Source organism: Tenrec ecaudatus, chromosome 13, assembly GCF_050624435.1.
Source record: "Tenrec ecaudatus isolate mTenEca1 chromosome 13, mTenEca1.hap1, whole genome shotgun sequence".
In the NCBI taxonomy this organism is placed as follows: domain Eukaryota; kingdom Metazoa; phylum Chordata; class Mammalia; order Afrosoricida; family Tenrecidae; genus Tenrec; species Tenrec ecaudatus.
Window position 1 is genome coordinate 111217774 of NC_134542.1, and position 16178 is coordinate 111233951.

A 16178-nucleotide genomic window follows, 5' to 3' on the forward strand; every position below is an offset into this window, starting at 1 on the left:
TTGTTTGTTTGTTTAAGCCCATTGTTGCAGAGACTCTGTTAATCCATCTGGTTGTAGGTCTTTCACTTTCTTGCTACCCTCCACTTTCCCGAGCATGATGTCCTTCTTCAGGGACTGGTCTCTCCTGACAGCATGTCCAAAGTAGTTGAGTTGATGTCTTGCCATCCTGGCCTAGAAGGAGCAGTCTAGAAGTATTTTTCCAAGAAAGATTTGTTTTTTCTTTCGGCAATCCATGGTAATTTCAATATTCTTCACCAGTATCATAGACAAATGTATCGATTCTTCTTCTTTTTACTGTGTCCAATTTTTACATATAAATGTGGCAACTGAAAATACCCTGGCTTGACCAGACTTCAACCTGGTGTTCTAAGACGTGAATGCAACATACCAGTGTGAAGCAGGGAACCAAGAGAGAGGTCTGAGGGGCCATTCCAAATCCCAACTATGTGGACACCCCCAGCCACCCACCAAAGAATTCATTTCAGAGGACAACACTGAAGCTACAGCTCATGGAGAGGGACATGCCATGTCTGAACAGAGCACACAGGAGCAAATGAAGGAAGAGGAAGAGAGTGGAACACATCCTGCCTCACCAAGTCCTGTGAGAACATTATTCTCACTCAGAGCGGCCAAAGCATAGAGAGGACCATAGGGTCAGCCCCAATACGAGATACAATGTCCCTCACTGACCCATAGCACTATGGGGACAACACTGGAGACACAGTGTGGGAATTGCACCTGATCTGACCACACCACACTGAGGCGAAACACTAAGGGGGTGCAACAGAACAGCAAGGTGAACAGAACAATGAAGTCCCCAGGGATTACTAAAATGACTTTGGGGACAGGATGTGGCACCCCATCACACTTGACCGAAAACACTACTAAAGGTCAACAAACAGACCCTGAACTATTTACAGGTTTTCTTTTTTTTTTTTGTCATTGTTTTCTTGTTGTTGTTGTTTTGTTTTCTTTCATTATTTTCCTTTGCTCTGACTAGATTTTTTTAAAATTATCTCTGCAGGTCTATCTAGATAAGATAGGTGGAATAAACAATCTGGAGAAAACAACGGGAACTACAGTTCCATGGGGACATAGGAGAGAGGGAAGTGGTATTAACAAATCATGGACAAGAGAACAACAAGTGATCCAAAATTGGTGGAGAGGAGGGTGTAAGAGGCCTGTTAGGATTTGATCAAGGGCAACGCAACCAAGAGGAATTATTGAAACCCAAATGAAAGCTGAGCATGATAGTGGGACAGGAAGAAAGTTAAAGGAAATAGAGAAAAGAACTAGGAGGCAAAGGGCTCCTAGTTTATAGAGGTCTAAATACAGGCATGGACATATGTAAATATATTTATATATGACGATGGAGAATTAGATATATGTGCATATATTTATATGTTTAGTACTAAGGTAGCAGATGGACTTTGGGCATCCAGGATGCTTACCTTCCCTACACAAACACTGAAGACAAAATAGATGCATAAGCAAATGTGGTAAAGAAAGCTGATGGTAGCCAGCTATCAAAAGATATAGCATCTGTGTTCTTAAAGGCTTGAAGATAAACAAGCAGCCATCTAGCTGAGAAGCAACAAAGCACACATGGAAGAAGTACACCAGCCTGTGTGATCATGAGGTATCTATAGGATCAGGTATTAGGCATTGAAGAACGAAAAACCCTATCATTGTGAATGAGAAAGAGTGTGGAGTAGGGAACCAAAACCCATCTGTAGGCAGCTGGACATACCCTTACAGATGGGTCACAGGGAGAAGAGCCAGTCAGGGTGCAGAATAACGCTGATGAAACATAAAACTTTCCTTTATTTTTTTCATGTTTCCTCCCCACCCCACTATCATGATCCTAATTCTAACTTACATATCCAACTAGACCAGAGCATGTACACTGGTGCAGATAAGAGCTTACAACACAGCAAATCCAGAATAGAGAAACCCCTCAGGACTAATAATGAGAGTAGTGATATAAGAAGGGTAAGGGGAAAGTGGGGGGGGGGGGAGTAAAGGAGGGACCAATCACACGATGTATATATATAAACCCCTGGGGAAAAAGACAACAGAAAAATGGGTGAAGGGAGACATTGGTCAGTGTAAGACATAAAAAAATAATAATTTATAAATTATCAAGGGTCCATGAGGGAGGGAGGGGTAAAATGAGAAGCTGTACCCATGGGCTCAAGTAGAAAGAAAATGTTTTGAAAATGATGATGGCAACAAATGTACAAATGTGCTTGACACAATGGATGTACATATGGATTGTGATGAGTTGTGAAATCCCCCAATAAAATAATTTTTTAAGAAATGAAAATACCCTGGCTTGGGTCAAGCACACCTTCATCCTCAAAATGACATTCTTGCTTGTCAACGCTAAGAAAGGGCCACATGTAGTAGATTCATACAATGCAATATGCCCTTGTATGATCCATACGAGACAAAAGCTTTGACAACTTCCATTTGTTCTTCATTTATCATGATGTTACCTATTGGTCCAGTTGGGAGGATGTTGGTTTTCTTTACATTGAGTTATAATACATACTGAAGGTCAGAGTTCTTGACCTTTATAAGCAAGCAAGGTTGCGTTATCTGCATATTACAGATTGCTTTCCTAATTAGTGTACGAATCACTAAGTTCACAAAAACACTACCTAACATCTGTAGAGTCGTTCTGCTAGTATATCCAGATATTGTTACTATACTTAAAAAGCTCTCTTTTTAAGAGTAGAAGAGATATGTTCATGTGCATAAATAAAGCTAAGGAAGGCATACAAGTGTGAACTAAAATAATGACGGTGGAAGCCTCAAAAGACCAAGTAAAAGTAAAGATGTATATCTGGTCCATCACCCGAGGACACAAAATGATGCTATGGTACAGCTGTACAGGTAAAACGATAAAGATGCCATATAATTCCCACCATGACTACACACTCAAATTTAAGTTATTGTAAGATTTCACTACATAATTTATGTCCATGTGAATGTTCCCAGGAATTGATAAAAATTTGTAAGAACTTTGAAAGAGATTTGGCAATGTCGTCTGTCCACACTCTCTGTCTGCCTTTGATAAACATTTAGGGAAACTTTCCTGGCATTTAGAGGAGTAGATCTCTTGGGAAACAAGACATACCGTACATACTTGAGATAGTTAAGGTTTATTGTGCAAACCTGGCTGATAAACACATAGTCCTTGGGTCTCTTGCTTTGTGATGATCAGATCAGGGTAGAGCTGCCTTAGTCAGTTCCCTGCTTCAGCTAGAAGAGCTCATTTCCTGCAAGACATCCCTCAGGAGAAGCCACATGGACCTTTCCAGATGCAGCCCTGGGTGCTGGAGCAGCCCAGTGAAGACCCCTGCCAGAGCTGAATGCTTACACAAGTTCACTTGTGGGGGGAGGTCAGATGCTCATAGACATGCTCCCAGAAGACAGTCAGTCACCAGAGAGTGAGCCCCGCTCCCTGCTGTTAAGGACAATGGACAGGACTGCAATCATTTACTTGGTTCCTGTAGGTGGAGTTCACACCCCACTGATAATGATTCTTATGGAGATCCAGAGACTAGATCAAACCCACTCTGAGACATCTAAATTTAAGCTGCTATCCTAAATCTAGGATCTGCCCATCTTGTCACATATATACCCCCAATCCCTCCTCTTCCTATTGCGTGTATGTCCCTAGACCACCCCCTCTCATTGCTGTATAACCTATAGTGCAACCCCTTCCTGTGATGTATGTCTTTACCTGTAATTAGTGGGCTTGCACACCCCCAAAAGGTATATAGGCCTGGGTTAGCAATAGAGTCCTCTCCCTCTCTGGGCTCCTCCCTTGACCTCTCCTCAGCTCCCTCATCTCCCTGTTTCCCTTTCCCCTTGTCTTCCTTCCCTTCCCCCTCACTCCACATGGACCACCAAGCGGGGCTGAGGTGAGCAATGCTACCAAGAATGTGTCTGACTCCATTATTTGGCTCTCTTTTTATCTCTCATGCTATCGATGACTTTAATATATATATATATATATATATATATATATATATATATATATATATATATATATATATATATCAACCGTACAATTGTGCTTACTGAACCCATGATTAGTGGTGAGCGGCTGGCCCCCCACACCTCAAACCACATTCACTGACTCGACTTTCCTCCTGCAGTTGGTGTCATTGCGTGTGTTTTGTGAGATGGAGGAGGACTTTGCAGATTGGTGTCAGATATATGGGTTAATGTTGGACTTGTGGGCTGGGGCAGCACTGGGTTGGGATGTTTTCTTGATGGACACTTATCCTTTATGGAAAACTCTCTTATATGAGTTTCTGTTGATTTGTTTCTCTAATGTACCCAGACTAACACAATACTTGAGTATAAGCCAACCCAAATATCAGTCAAGGCACCCAATTTTACCACAAAAACTGCATAGAAAATGTGCTAGAAAAACACAGCTTATACACAAGTACATATGGTACCTGTTTCTGATTTTGCCCACAAATATTTTATTTCATGCCAAGTAGACTCATCCTTCTTGCAACAGTGTCACGATGCCACAACAGAGGAAAATAATATTCGGGAGGCACAGATAACAAACTTATCCATTGTTTATAGACTGTTTTCTTTGCCACTATCTTTCTGCATTACAGGTCGTTAATACATCTTCCTCTGATTCTCTGCCCCTTTCTCCTTCTCAATTATTTTCTTACCGTAGAGACTGAATAAATATTGTGAAAGGATAAAACACCAATTCCCACCTTTCCTACTTCTACAACATGTTAGTAGGGCTGCCACTCAGTCCATGTACAATGAAATGTTCTGGAATTCCCATTATTTTCAATGTTATTCGTAGTTTGTTATCAGTTGAATGGTAAGTGTTGTCAATGAAAACAAGTAAACACATTTCTGGAATTTTTCTGCTTCCAGCAAGGACCCATCTGGCATCAGCAATGAAATCCATTGTGAGATGTCCTCTTTTGAGTTCAGCTTGAAATTCTGGCAACGCCCTGTTCATTTACTGCTACACCCATTATTAAGTGATCGTCAATAAAAAATTACTTGAATGAGATATAAATGATATTGCTTGATAATTTCAGCATTCTATGGAATGGGTACAAACGTGGATCTTGACAATAAGTGTAGAATAAATTTAATAAATGTATAAAATACACCACACTCTGTGCTAGACGCTGGGGATACATCCGTGAAACATACATAGTTCTTTCACTCACTGATCTCGAGCCTTCAAAGTGTATTTCATTTGTACAGCAGAACTTTGGTTAGTACTATAACTTCAATACCTTGTGGAATGCCCAGAGGACAATCCTAGAAACATTTGTGTTTTGATTACTTTAATCTTTTCTGTTTATAATGCACATGACGGCCCATTCACAATTTGTTTGACTTCGTTTTTCAATCAGAAATATTCTTATTTTATCACAAGCAGGCCAACTGTTAACTACTGTGAACATCACAGGTTCCCAAAGTTATTGGTCCTTTTCAGGAGGAAAAGGACTAAGTGCTCCATGGGACATTAAAAACCAGCAGTAATACAGTCACAATCCAGGGTAAAGTGCAGGAATCTGCTTTTGCAGCCTCTCAGGTCATTTTAGCACCCCAGCTTTTGACACGTGGTTATATATAGTGTTCTCGGTCTCCAGAAATGCCATTGAAAAAGACCGTGTTGTGATTGGCATTCCAAAAGGGATATACGTCAGCATCCTAGTTAATAACCTGGCTACACTTTCCGAATAACTTGTGGAGCTTACATGTAGAGGATTAAAAAAAAACATATTAGCAAGACTAGAAATACCCACCCTTTCCCCCTCACATTCCAGTGGTTCTGATGATTTAATGAGTCCAGAAATGAGTGCTCTCTGTCACTGCGGACAGAGTTCATGAGCATTGACCTGGCAACCACTCTGGCAATTCAGGCTATATTGAGGTATGCTCACGCTGAAATTCCAAGCCTTAAATGCCTCTAAAATGAACTATTACGAGTTATACTCTGCAGACAACTACTCAAAATAAAACAAGTTATAATTATCTTCAGGGCATCTTATATCCTACTCTTCATGTTTAATCACTAAGACATTCAATATGGCCACCATCATGATTGTCAAATCTGTAACTTTCACCTCATTTTTGTATAGGCCCAGCCTTCATTAATCTGAACTAGGCCCGTTCATATTCTTCCAGTGATATTTTAATAAGTTGTCTGCTCTAGTCTCTTGGGCCCTCTAATTAAGTTTCCATACCTCCTCATGAGTGATTTATTTGCAAAACACACCTATTAAAACTCCCAAGCTAAAAATAATAATTTTCCCCTGTATTGTCCATAACATTATATCTTAATGCATTGACAGAATTTAAGGTCATTCTCAAACTAGTTGAATCTATTCTTTAAATATTAAACGTGCCCTGTGCTCTGACCACTCAAGCGACCAAACAGTCCATGAGCACGTTAGGCATTCTCCTCATTCTCTGATTAGTCTAGTTCTACTGTCAACTTCTTGCTTCTTCTCTCATCCATCAAGTGACAATTAAACATTACTTCTCCTACTCTGCTCCAATGTGCTTATCTTTTGACTCTGGTTTTTGAAAATCAAGTAGAATTTGAGGATATGGTAAGTGTTCATAATTTGAGTTAAAAAATATGTATACCAAGTAATTACTAAATGAGTAACAGCATCACGCCCATACCACACACACACTCACGTAGAATGAGGGCCTAGGCCGTGCTAAATGGAATAAGCGGGGACGGTGTGCTTCCACGTTCATGCTTGACAAAAGAGCACAAATGAAGTTAGAAAGCCAATGTGACATCTCCGTCATTATTTTACGAAACTCTTCTCCACTGTCATAAGCAGCAAAAGACAAGTAATTATCTCAAAACTTCCAGTTCTTTCTCTCTCATATGCATTCTTTCCAACTTCTTTCCCAATTTTCTTCTTTTGATAACAGACATATTGGAACAAATAGCAGGCATTTGTTTGTAGATGCACAATGTCCCATAGTTCTCTTAAAAAAAGAAAAGGCACATTTTGCATTCCCCCTTGGGTAGTTCTGCCCTTCCTGTCTCAGGCTACTTGGCTGTGATATTTTCTCTGAGACTATAATATTCCATTCTGGACCTTTAACCTCTCTCTCAGCCCAGTCCCTGTCCCATACTCACATAGTCCCCCTTTTCCCTTCACTGACTATGACTGATACGCACATATATTATCACACAGACAGAGGAGAAGTAGCATGGGTTAGAGAATATGTATATTAAATTATTAAATACTCTCTTTTTACACAAGCCAACTTACACACTGATTCACAGGTGGTAAAGGGACCTAAGCTGACCCAATCTTATCATTCTCAGAACTTCATTCTCTTACTGCACTACGTTTGAACCTTGGTGTTTTGTTTTGTTTTTTAATTGCATTTGATAGAAGCAGAATGGTGAACTTCATATAAAAGGGAAACAAGGCAGAACCTCTGGACTTGAATTGATTAAGAAGGCTCCATTCCCTTTCCGAGAAGGAATCAATGTGATTTCAGGAGTACCTATAGAAGGGTCACTCTGATTATGTTAGACTGGAGGAAGTGTTCTCTTGAGGTTTAAGTATGAGACTAAGGGTTTACAAGAGTGATGGAGAAGTAGGAAGGATTGATTGTAGAAGCATTCAGTCCTTTCACTGTCTCATAAATTCGTATTCCTGAAGACTCTTTATTCATGTACATCCAGAGGGATCGCTCCTTTTATAAACCTGGGAGCTTGAATAGAGGCCTGCACTGATTTGACGAAAAGTATTCTTCTCCTAAAGATTTTTGATACATAATGGAGTAGTAAATGTGCTTATGGGGTTGAAAGCAGATCATAGGTTGGTGTCTAGAGTGGTGCTGTCCACAGCAGTGTGGGGGCGACACTGGTGGCTGCATCCTAACCGTATTTGTCCAACACTGGTCTACAGCTCTAGTTTAGCGTTTCCATGGGTCTTAGTTTCCTGCTTAGATGTCTCGGGTTCAATCTTCTGTTTTCCCTAATATTATGTGAGATATATGCTAGATGTCCCATGTCTTTTCCCTTTTCTTTTCATGTAAGCCAATTTCTATTCCTTGTGAAGAACCATGCACTTATATTCTGATCCCTCAAGTGTGTGTCTCTAAGTTTTTACTCTTTCTGAGGCATATGAATTGTAAATCTTGCCAGTAAATTCAAACTTATTGTTTCTTTGTAGGATCATTAATGCCAAATGTACACTCATTCTTCTAAGGTGTTCATTTCTAAGTACACACCCACACACACTTGAATAAGCCATACTCTTTTTGTTTGTGTGCTACCAGAGGAGTTTATAAGTAGTATAAAACATGAATAATATAAAGATTTATGTACAGTAATTACATAAATGTAATTACATCATTAAGAGTAACAATTTTGATTCAACAATTCTGTACAACGTTTCATTTTAGGCAGACATTGCCTTTTGATTTTGCGATCCATTATTAAATAATTATCAGAATTTACCTCTTAAATCTTATATAATAATAATGATATATAAGTGATGGTTGGGGGACAAATATGCCAATGGGGTAAATGTATAACTCCTGGCCTCAAGAAAAATAGTCACAGATTTTCAGGGCATGAAAAGTAACTGATATTGTTACTTAGAGGAATATCAATGCTACAGGTGATAGGAAACCCTCTAGTGATGGGACAGACACTTGCAATCTGGTGCGAGTGTCTTCCTTGCTCTGAACTCACCAGGAAAGGTAACTATTTAATAAGGTCATTAAAGCCTGAGTGAGATCATCATAAATAGACAATAGTGCCAGGAGTAAACCAACAATCAAAGCACTTTCTGTCAAGTCCATTCCCATGTGTGACACCTTTCCGCCTGTTGGTTACCAACGAAAGGAAGGTATAGACTAAAGCCATAAGGAAAGTGACCACTACAAAGACAGCATGCAACTCACTAGGAGTGTTTGCTCTTTTCTTCCCTACAATTAACATTTCTTGATTGATTAGACTATAATAGGAGTTTAATAATTATTTTTAAGAAATAATAATGATGATTGACTTTTCCTTCTGTACTTCCTGTGCAAGTGATACTATTTGAAGTGGGTTCCAGGTGTTATTTCTTCTTATGGTCAGACCTGCATGAAACAGAAACCAGTACACTTCTAGTGTTTTTTGGATGAGAAGACTGAGGATTGAAACATAAAACAAGTTGGCAAGAGTGACTGATCAATAAGTAAGAGAGTTGGGCTTGATCTCTCTTTGTCCAGCTCCGGGGTCATTGCCACCCTGCTGGGAGGCCGGCCCATAGTCTGGCCTTGACTCTCCAATATTTCAAATCAAGACTCCCTCTCTCTCTTTTAAGGGAAGACCTTTAGCACAGCAACAAACTGCTCTTTAAAATACTGCCTGTGGCCAGTATGCTTTCATCATTTCTTAATATCACAAAATAGCACATGTTTCTGATCAAAGTCAGGGTCTTTTTCCAAATTAAATATATATAACTTTGTTAGAAGAAAAAAGAATCATGGGTCAATGGAGATGCTTTAGCTTTCCTCTTCTAAGAGAATTCATCTGAAGAATGTGATTATATTTAAATTTCCCTTCATTAAACCTTGGATCTTTTTTCCCATATATTTTAAGCATTTATGACTATTTATGAAATCGTGATTGCCAACTAATCCCCAATCACACTTTTGTTTTAAACGTTTTAATTTTTTCCCTAGTTTATCTTTGTCAACACTTAGGACCACCCATCTCATCGGCATCAAATAGTCCCTTATTATTATTCAGGAGAGGGGATGTGCTGATCTTATTTCTCCCCTTGTTTTCACTTCACAAAATATGTCAAGAACCCAGGTGAATCAAGAGAGGGAAAGCAGAAACATGTATGTTTTGTTATACGCACTGCACCTCCTTTTCTTAGACTACCACGGGGGGATGTTACTCGCAGGGCTTTTCCTGGGTCAGTAACAATAAACTCGAATGACAGCACATTAAAGACCACATTTTTTTTACCAACTTACCCAAGTGGCCAGGTATTTTTTTGGCTGTTAGTTATTTTTTTGCATTAAACCATAAATAGGGCTACATCTCATTAGCTTTTGATCATATTCATTTATAACTTTCAGTTTTTTAATATACCATGTCTCACATTATGAAACCGTATTTTGCGATGTATGCAGAACATTATTACCTTTACGAACTATAATCTTCATGAAATTATAATCTTATGAAAATAATCAACACAATCCATATTACTTAGAAAAATTAGAAGAATTAGGGCTAAGAATTTCTCCATGTCTTTTTGTGTAACTGCTTGAGCAATTTTGATGAAGTTTTACATTTCACTGAGGCTTGATCATGATTAAGTACACAACTCCTTGAAAAACAATTCAAACAAATAGTAACTATTTGATTTAACCAAAATGCACTAAACTGCTAAATAGACAAAAAGACCATGAAGACAATCGACTTTGATATTCACTACTGATGTAAACACCTAAGTAGACGAAGTAGTTAAAATACATCGAAGCAGATGGCATCTGAAGAAAACATGTGGAAATCAGGAGTTATCTCGTGAACCGTCCGTAACAGATGGCGCATGAAACACGAGCAAACTCGGGATCCGTCCACAATGTGATAGGAGATGGCTAGGCTTCATGCTCTCTCTGGGGAGTGAATATTCTGAATAATTCTGCAAGCTGTGGGATGTAGGGTTGTTCACAGATATTGGGAACCTAGCTGTGTAGAAACCATGGGGAATGCTTTACCTATCCAGAGGTGAAGAGGAGGAGTTACAGAGACTCAAAACAGGATCAACATGATATGCTAATGGAAAGAAAGAGAAGTAAAACCAGAATTTCACCCACCAGAAAGTGCCGGTACCAATAACACCTCCCTGAGAGCTGTTGCACAGGTGTTTCGGGGAGTTTTTTGAGCCCTTGGTCTCAGTTGAAGAAACTCAGGTGGCACCATGATTAAAATAACTCAGTTGCTAACTGAAAGAAAGGCCAGGAGTTCGAAGCCAATAGCTACTCCGAAAGAAAGAAGTGACAGCCTGTCTCAGAAAAGACGGAGAGCTTTGGAAATTCTGTAGCATATTTCTGCTCTGCCCTAGAGGGTGACAATGAGTCGGGATTAACCCAAGGGCATTGGGATTGGGCTCATCCTGGTTGGATGACATATCCTACAACAGAAAGGCCAGGCTACAGAATCAGTAAAGGGAGCAATTAAATGTCACATACACTAACAGTTACGTTTTTTATAAAGCACTTGGGCTGCCGAGTAAAGCACCTTTTGCCAGAGATTAGTTTAAACCCTTGAGGACTGAAGTCCACCTGACCTACAGAGAAAAGAAGGGAAGAGTTGTCACCCAAATGTAAGATTATGATCTTTAGAAAATGCGAACAGTTCATATGCTTGGCTGCTAACCAGAAGTTAGTCACCTCGAGTTATTCCAGGGTGTCTCAGAAGCAAGGCCTGGTGATGCTGTTGTGAGGTGCCCTAGTGACGCTGTGCACACCAGAAGGAACCATCGCTCGGTCCTGGGCCATCCTCGTGATTGTCCCTACGTTGGAGCCCATTGTAGAGCCACAGTGCCAATCCACTTCCTTGAGGCCCTTCCTCTTTTTTTGCTGCCCTGCTACTTCACCAAGCGCCATATCCTTCTCCAGGGACTGGTCTCCCCTGACCACATGTCCAAAGTCTGTAAGGTAAATCTCACTACCCTTGCCCCTAAGGAGCACTCCACCTGTACCTCTTCCAATGAAGAATGACTGGTCCTTTTAGTAGTTCAGAGAACTTCTGATTGTCTTCTCCAGCACCACAAAACAAGTGCATTGATTCTGCTTTCATCTTCTTTATTCAGTGTCCAGCTTTCACATGCATATAAGGCAATTGGAAACCCTTGCTTTGGGTCACGTGTAATTGTGTGGGGTCAGGCCTGGTAATGTACTTCTGAAAACCCATCCACGGACAACACTTGGGGTTCAGTTCTGTTCTTTACACATGGGATTGCCATGAATTGGAACCAATTTGATGGCAACTGTTGATGATTGCTTTTTACATATGTTCATCAATATCAAATCAATTAGAGATGTGTGTGTGTGTGTGTGTGTGTGTGTTCAGCCTCTCCAAATTTACGAAACATACAGCTCTTCAAAATCTGAACACAGAAAGTGGTGCTGATGTTTAAATCGGGGCCTTGAAAGATAAGCAATCCTTTGGCGCTACAGCCTCCTTTTCTGAATGATAAAAGCAATTTCATTCTAAAGCTAAGTGTGTCAGCTACCTGATGAGAGAAATTCTCAAAAGTAAAGTTAGGACAGGAGACACCCAAAGGTTTCGGCTTCTTCTTTTCATTTCATTTCTTTCCTATTTTGACCCTTGTCCTTTACTTTTTACTAAGCTCCAGCAAGAACAAGGCCATGGGAGCTAAAATTGAAAGTGCACAAGTAAAGTCACTGGGACCTTAAAGCTTGACCGGAATATTGGTGTTTGGTGGCATTAGCTTTAGGCTTATCTGTCTGAGTTCCCTTCAGTCATTGGTAGATATCGTTAACCTTTTTGTAGACTCCTCCTTGAGATCTTTTCCCCTGCTTCCTTTCCTCTCGCGTCCTCACCCCAAACCACACTCATACAACTTCACCATATTGAATCAATCCATAGCCAATACGATTTCCTTTGGAATGCATTTATAATTCTAATTGTCAGAGGAGAGGTCCGTTGAACATAAGTAAAGGGCATTTGCTATAGCTGTCTCAAGCCTAGGTGTGAATGTTTCAATCTTTTTTCTTTCTTTCTTGTTGACCAGGGCAGGTTCTCTTTTCTGTCCTGCCCGCGATGTAAGCATGACATACGGCGTTGAAGAAGGATATACAGAAGTGGTACAAATGCATCATTTGACCTTGGAGCTAAACCGGCTGTCATGCACGAATGTAGTTTTTCTTAGAAAGATCCATTTTTTCCACCCCGCAGACGAAAAAATAAAACTAATGAAACCGAATGAGTTGAGGAATTCTTTCTTGAGTGCCTTTTCACAATGATGTATAGCAAATCTGGAAGTTCCTTTTCATTACATATTTTTTATTGAGCAAGTTGGAGAGTTTGCCTAAAACAGAGAACTTTCTACTCTGAAAAAATAGAAAATATATCACAGAGTTCGACAATAGGGTCAGCTCAGCACCGTTACAATCTTCTTATACGTGGGGTTTAAAGATGTGCTTGGACTATAATTCCAGAATCCTAAACTACCTCTTACTTGTCATGTGTCATTTTTCTCTAAGTTTAATTCCCTCTTCTTAGCTTGATCAAATGTAAATGCTTATTCTATCCCTCTTTATAAACAGAGATTTTCCTACTAGTCGGTTGTATGTAAATCTTGGAAAGCAAAGTGATGAAAATAATCTATAAAGAATTAAGCACAAAAGAGCAAGTCACTGGCTTTAACCTAATGAATTAAAAACAACAACAATTGTGTATATAAAATGAACCATCTCAGTAGCTGGAACGGCGATATCTACTACCAGGAGCTTCACTACCATCAGGAGAGAAGAGTCAGGTGCAATCACGTTCTCTGGATCCTGAGATCTCTGTACACTGAAACACCTTGATCCCAAAGACAGCGCTATGATGCCAGAGCCCCAAGCTCTGTGCCTGAGAGCAGTACAAGAGTGACATCATCATCATCAGCAGCAGCAGCAGCAGCAGCAAGAGCATGAGACAGATTAGTGGATTATCTCATTCAAGAAAAGAGGAAGGCTAAGCACTTTTGAGAAGGAGGCCGACATCCCTACACTTAATTGGGGGAACTAGGTTTTCTAAACCCGCAGAACACGAGCTGAGCACCTTTTCACTAAGATTCATGGTGGCACTCTGAGCAGGTCTCCTCAGCGCTAAATGAGCTGCATAACATTTAGATGAGTAGGCCAGAGGTCTAGGAGCTGTATGGCTGAGGTTCAGAATTACAGAGAGGCACTCCTAACCTGAAGAACTGTATCCTGGGCATGCCTGAGCCTCACTTGCTACAATATAACATTCCTAAGGAGCCTCATCACCACTGGTATCATCTCTGAATGATGTGTGGCCATTGCAAGGAAAAAATGAAAGCAGCAGAGAAGTAGAGCCTATCATGGGAGATGCGGCTGGTGTCATAACTGATAAGAAGGTTGAAAGCAGAGGAGTGTCAGACTTTTACCTCAAAGGAATCCACCTTGGTGAGCTGATGTTCAATTTCATTCTCTTTTCTCCTTAGGAAGTCAGAGGGACGTCAAATATTGTCCTCGCACTATTTTTGCAAGTTTGGAGATGCATCTTTTTGTGCGGTTCAGAGAGCTCAGAGGACATGCTTAAAGCAAATTGTATATCTTAATAGAGATGCCAGCAGAAGTTAGGATTCTGGATTTTTTACTTCATTTTGAATCCCCAATAAGCAGTTGAGTTCACTTGGATTGGTTCTGCCTGAACAATGTCATGCCAATAGGTTAAGCCAGCCTAAAAAATGATAAGGACAAAGGAGGGAAACTACAAATAACATAAGTTGATCATACAGTTAAATACAAGTGATCTATTAAAGATATGGGTACGGTAAAACTTCTTTTCTTCTAAGACTACATGATAATTAGCTATTGCTAATTAATAATGCCCTGGAATAACAAATGCCCTGAAGTCTCTGGATTTACAGTAGTTTTGTTTCTAGCTCACATGCATTCATTGACTCTTCTACTCTAAGCCAAGATTGAAGAAGCAATCACATAGCAGAAGGACATGATGGGTTTGCTTGTAACAACTCTTAAACGTTTTACTCACCAGGACCAGTCAGTATAGATGCCTATTGTGTGGTGAAAGGAATCCATCCCGGGCAGGGCCACAGAGTCTTCCAGAGGGAGGCACTTTAAGTACTCATCGATGGACAGTGAAATGCAGTCCTCCTGCAGACGAGGTAATGGACAATCAGGGAGAAAAAATCAATCTACCATATAACAGATTTCTAGACTCAAGTGTTCAAAGAGTTAAGATCTTATTTTGCCCTTTTCTCTGATGGAAAATGTCACCACAAAGCTTACACATGATATTTAGTTCATTTAAGGTCACTTCTTTTTTAAAGACCTGCCAAATTGCAGCAATCTATTTTATCTACTTGTGCTTAAATGGAACACTTCAGAGGCTCCTGTCCATCTCTCTGTACCCCTCTCAATCTCAAAACATGGCACACCTCACTCTTGAATGCACATGCTATCGTTTGGAGGGGTTAGTAGACTTTACAGAACCCAGATTTATTTGTAAGATCCCCGGTGCTTGTCCTAAGATATATGAAAAGACATTGCGGCATGCATCGCTGTGACCTGGCATGCAGAGACTTGCCTCCAGTAAGATGCAGACAGCATAATGGTTCCATCCGTCACTGTCTAGGGTCTGCAGAAAGCTTGGCTCTTATTACTGCCAAAGCAATGAGTGCTCTGGGTTCCCTCCTATTCTCCGATATCCTTTCAAGCAGTCTCTGTTTGTAGTTAATGTTATAAAGCCAGTGTCTGAGACATCTTTGTTTTTATTGCAGCAATACATCTCAACCCTCTCTTTATCTTAAGTAATCCAGTGCCTCTGAAAGATGATGCCAGGACTCAGAAAGAAAACCAATCTGATAAGATAACAGCGTACGGTGACATTTATATAATTGTCTCAGTCAGAACTCATTTCCAGCTGCCTCTGTGGGAGCTGGCTTCTGCGCTGTAGCTAGGAAACAGAGAAGGCAAAGAGCTGCTTTTCTCGAACTCCAACGATGGGAACTGCCCATGTGTAAAGGGTGTACTCCTTACAGGAAGCCTGCACGTGCAGTCACACGCAGATTTACCTCCTTCAATCTGAAATTTCTTGGAAGGATCACTATAGCTATTCTGTCATTAGACAGAAGAAGCCCTGAGTGGTGGAAATAGTTGAATGTTTGGCTACTAACCAAAGGGTTGGCTATTTGAGTCTCCCCGAAGATGCAGAGAAACTAAGGCTTGTAAAGCTCGAGGTCCCCCGAGATCCTAGCCATTGGCAACCCTGTGGGGCACGGATCTACTCTGAAAAATAACATGAATCAGAAGCAAATCAACAGCATTTAGCTTGGATTTGGGTTTGATCACTGGAGTTAAATTGTCCTTTTAAGATCCAACCAGGTTTCTTTTAATCA